Source organism: Ursus americanus, chromosome 34, assembly GCF_024610735.1.
Source record: "Ursus americanus isolate L20-20 chromosome 34, mUrsAme1.1.p, whole genome shotgun sequence".
Taxonomy (NCBI): Eukaryota; Metazoa; Chordata; class Mammalia; order Carnivora; family Ursidae; genus Ursus; species Ursus americanus.
The window spans coordinates 16,235,056-16,239,427 of NC_142160.1; positions in this window are offsets into that span (position 1 = coordinate 16,235,056).

Sequence of the window (4,372 nt, forward strand, 5' to 3'; positions counted from 1 at the left end):
AAGCTAGGTCCTAAGAGTACTGCATTTGATGGGGGAGAAAACAGTCTTCTCAGCTTTCTGCTGTCATTTGAAAGTGAGGCAGCATGTTCTGACCTTGGCCCAATGCCCTTGAAGGACCTGGGCGATGTTTTCATTGCCAAGATCTCAATCCACCATTGAGTGACATCCTCCGCTTAAAAAAATGGAGTAAGTGGGTAAAAACATGGTACAAAGGTGAAACTAGAAACTCACTATCCTTAACTCATTCTAATAAGAAAAGATGCAAACACAAGTCCAAATTGGCTCTGAAGTGAAAATCCACACTTTCCTCCATGAAAAACCATCTACATTGATTTTTTGTGTGTGTGCCATTAAAGGTCAGAATGAAAAATACCTCGCCCTTTAAGATTGTCCCATAAATAGGCTAGTTTTTGCTGAGAGTAAGAATTTTCCCATACAACTGTAATATCTTATTCATCTTCTCTCCTCTGCAAACACAAACAGCTTAAAGCTTTATGAACAAGCCCACTACAAAGGGAAGACCACACGGGGGGCCTTGACAATATAATTCACAGGGACAAAATGCCTTGATATATACCGTTTAGACTACGGGAATTATTGTATAAAGCTGATAGTTTGGTCATTTTGCTCAGCACACACATCACATTACCCGAATTCCCTTTTTTTATAGGGCATAAATAAGATGTAAAGTGACACCACTGAACGTTGTAGGGCCCATTCAGGGATTGCATTATATGAGAGAAACACACAGATGAGACCTGTATCAATGATCATTTTTCTTCTTCACACATCAAATAAAGACACTTCCGGAGCTGCTACTGTGGCGTGCAATGCCATATTTTTTGTAATTAATGAGTAAAGTACAGGGTCCAGAGAGAATTCTTGGGAATCTGAGTGATTCAAGAACCCTTATGTGCCATAACTCACCACCTGAAATTTTCAGAGGCCTTTGACATTTCAAAAGTAATATGTATGCTGGGGTCCGGAGTTGATTTTTTTTCCTATATGAATTCTTGTGTTTGTGGGTTATGGTTTCTTAGAGTAGAGTTAGCCCAGAATAGCTTCTGTAGCAATAAAAGGCGATTTTATTGAAGGTCTACGTTATTGCTACTGAACGCAATGTATTTATTATCTACTTTTATTTTCTCTGAGGAAAGTCTCAGAGAAAAAAGGATATCCTTGCAAATCTCTGCATTCCAAAAGTTGACTTCAGTCCACTGACAGCACTGTGGATAGCACATTCACCTCCACAGAGAATTTGGAACTCCACAACTGCCCAGTTAGGGTGGGTGATATTAATTTCCTTTTCTAGAGAAAGATGGTATCCTTCAGTGAGGCAACAGGGTCATCCAGTTAATAAATAATAGAAGGGCTTGAGATTCACCGTTCCCTATTCTTGTCTCTCCAGCACCATTGCTCCACTGGAAATAAAAGAGCATCTGAGATTACAAAGCAAATTTGAGATAGAGGGTTACGATCCATTTCTCCCCACGTTCCCCACATCACTTGTTGCCTTGGAGCAGGGATGGCTCCAGGGTCAGCTCTTCAAAGTTCAGTCTGTTCCTTTGTGGACAGTTCCCGATCATTCTGAATCTTTCTAGTTTCTCCTTCCACCCACCTTGGGGTGGCAGGAGGCAGATAAAGGCTGCAGACTGAGTTCATGGGCAAGTTATAATCACTGTTCTTGTAAAACTGAAGGCAGGTGGCCAAAGAGGTCATATCATAGTCAGTGAAAATTGGTAATTCCTAGGAAGAGTTCCCAAGACAGAAGGACCAAGAAAGATTGGAATTTGCTTATATCCCTGCTGACTCGAGTCCATAGATTTGTATAAAATGAGCATACTTCAAGAGCTCATTTTAATACTTTACCCACAGAACAGAATTCACCATAATCCAGCTTCCTTTTGGATCTGGGTAAAGAGATTTATTTGCTAAATTGCCGAATGGACTCCATTATAAGGACACTTCCTAGAATTTAGTCCCTTTCTTGATTTTCTCTACCCCCTCTCACCCCTCATAATATCGCAAGAAGATGTCTATGTGTATAGGACAAGAAGTTCAGGAAATTTCTCTAAGATATTTTTGTTCATTATTCTTTGCATAAAATGTACCACAAAGGTCATGAGAGAATTGAAATGACAGTATCATATATTACCAACCTTCAGTGTACAATGTCTCGCCTGTTTTCCATGGGTCTTCTCTTTATTTCCTTCACACCGTTGAGTAAGGTGAAGGACAAAGGTGTGTCATTAGAGAAAACTTATCTGGGCAATTAGCAGTGGTAGAAAAAGAAATGTCAGGGAGAGAAGGAAAGTGCAATAACATTTAACAACTAGCAGCGACTTCCGGCAATATGATACCAATTAAGCCTTTAAGGGTCTGTCATTCTCTGGTCCCACACAGCTAGTTCTGCCCAGGCAGAAAGAAGGGGGCAGGTTCAGTAATTATATGGATAATGTAAAACTCTCTTCAGCTCCTGATTTCTTCCTTTATGAAAAAAAAAAAAAGAGAGAAAAAAGTTGGTTCTTAACTTTTCCTTTCCACAAACATCCATCTTGCTTGAGTGTGTGTGTGTGTGTGTGTGTGTGCGTGTGTGTGTGTGTGTGTATACTCATATAGACCGGGCATATCTAGTCCTGCTGTTGCCATGATATTAGGCATAGGATGGGTAGTGTATACATTTGTGATGGCCAAGCTGAGCATATTATTATTATTATCATCATGATCATTTTTTTTAAGAGGGAGAGAGAGCATGAGCATGAGTGGGGGGAGGGGCAGAGAGAGAGAGAGGGAGAGAGAGTAGACCCAAGGCTTCATCCTACGACCCTGAGATCATGACCTGAGCCCAAATCAAGAGTTCGGGGCTTAACCGACTGAGCCCCCCACATGCTCCCAAGCTGAGCATATTATATACAAGCCCCCCTACTTAGCATATGCATTTCCCTTCCGATGTCGGAAGGAGGGAGTCGGTGATGACACGGATCTGTCAGCAGTTACCCAAGAGTTGTAGCTGGAGCAGTTTTAGCTTTTTTTTTTTTTCCCCTTATGCCATTAAGACAACAGCACATCCTTCAAAGATGACGATTCTGAAGGTTTGATAAGATATATGAATAAAAGTCAGTTGCCTTTTCCGATTATTTTGAATAAATAAGTGTTAACAGAGTTCCTGGCTCCCTCACTACTTAAGCTTTTAGAGGCTTTGCACTATAACTGACAATTCTGGAACATTTTAAGAAGAAAAAGAACCACCTTTGTACTTCGTCAACAAAATAAGGAAGATGGACTCTATCTTCAGGGCCTGGGAAATACATACAGTATTTAGAGTAATGGATTTACTTCATGTGGGTGAGGATATTATTTTCTTGTTCTTGTTTTTACTGATTTTTAACTGCTGAGATAAATGCATGTTTCAGCATTATCACTCAACATGCCATAAATCACATTACATTATGTGTGACTGGTTGGAATTATTGAATAATAATCAAAGTAGACACGTCCAGAGTGCCAGGTGGAAGCTTTCCAACCCAGCCTCTTATTTCCCGGAGCTTGTGTGGACTAGAAAAGGCAGCCGAAATGGAGAAAAAAGCAAGATAAGTAAGATCGATGAGTAAACACCCCACGGGGTAATGGTACATTCAGGGATTCATGATTTGTATTTCTTATGAAACTTTCAGTATAACAGAAATTAATGTAGAAATGACCATACCCTTGAAGAGGCATGACAGTCTATGGAGGATGTGGGGAAAGCTCTCTTAGCTTCTCTCCTGTATACAGCCCATTGTAATCTGCCATGAGACAATGTAGTTGACCTGAAAATTCAACATAAATTGAACATCTATGGGAGATTTCCAGGTAATAGCATTTTGGAGGGGCCGCTCTACATGGTGGACTCTAATTTTTGGCAATTTGTTTAGCCTGAACAATTATGAATTTAAACTACTTGGTTTGATCCAGGCTGTTGCCCATACTGTTAAGCATTTGAGATGACTTTCCATGGTTAACTCCCGGCCTGGCCTCTTTGGTGTGTGTTAGAAGGTATATGCTCCCCATAAGCAACAACCAAACGAGAAACCCAGGGTTATTTTATTAGTAGCTGAATAAGTGTTCAATGTCCTCTCATTGCAGGGCTTTTCTGGAAAATGGTGCCGGAACCTGTGGCCTATTCCAGGACACTCGGTGTCTGCTTTTCCAACCAGTGGTGTAGGTAAGGATGGACAGTCTGTCAGAGAACAGGATCTCCCATGCTTGACTCTTGAAAAAAGAAAGCATCATATCCTTGGGCACCTACTCTGCTCTAGGGACTGGGGATAAAATGGCAAGCAAAGAGGTATTGTCCTTTATCTTTGCACATCTTGTAATCTGGCCAGGGCGC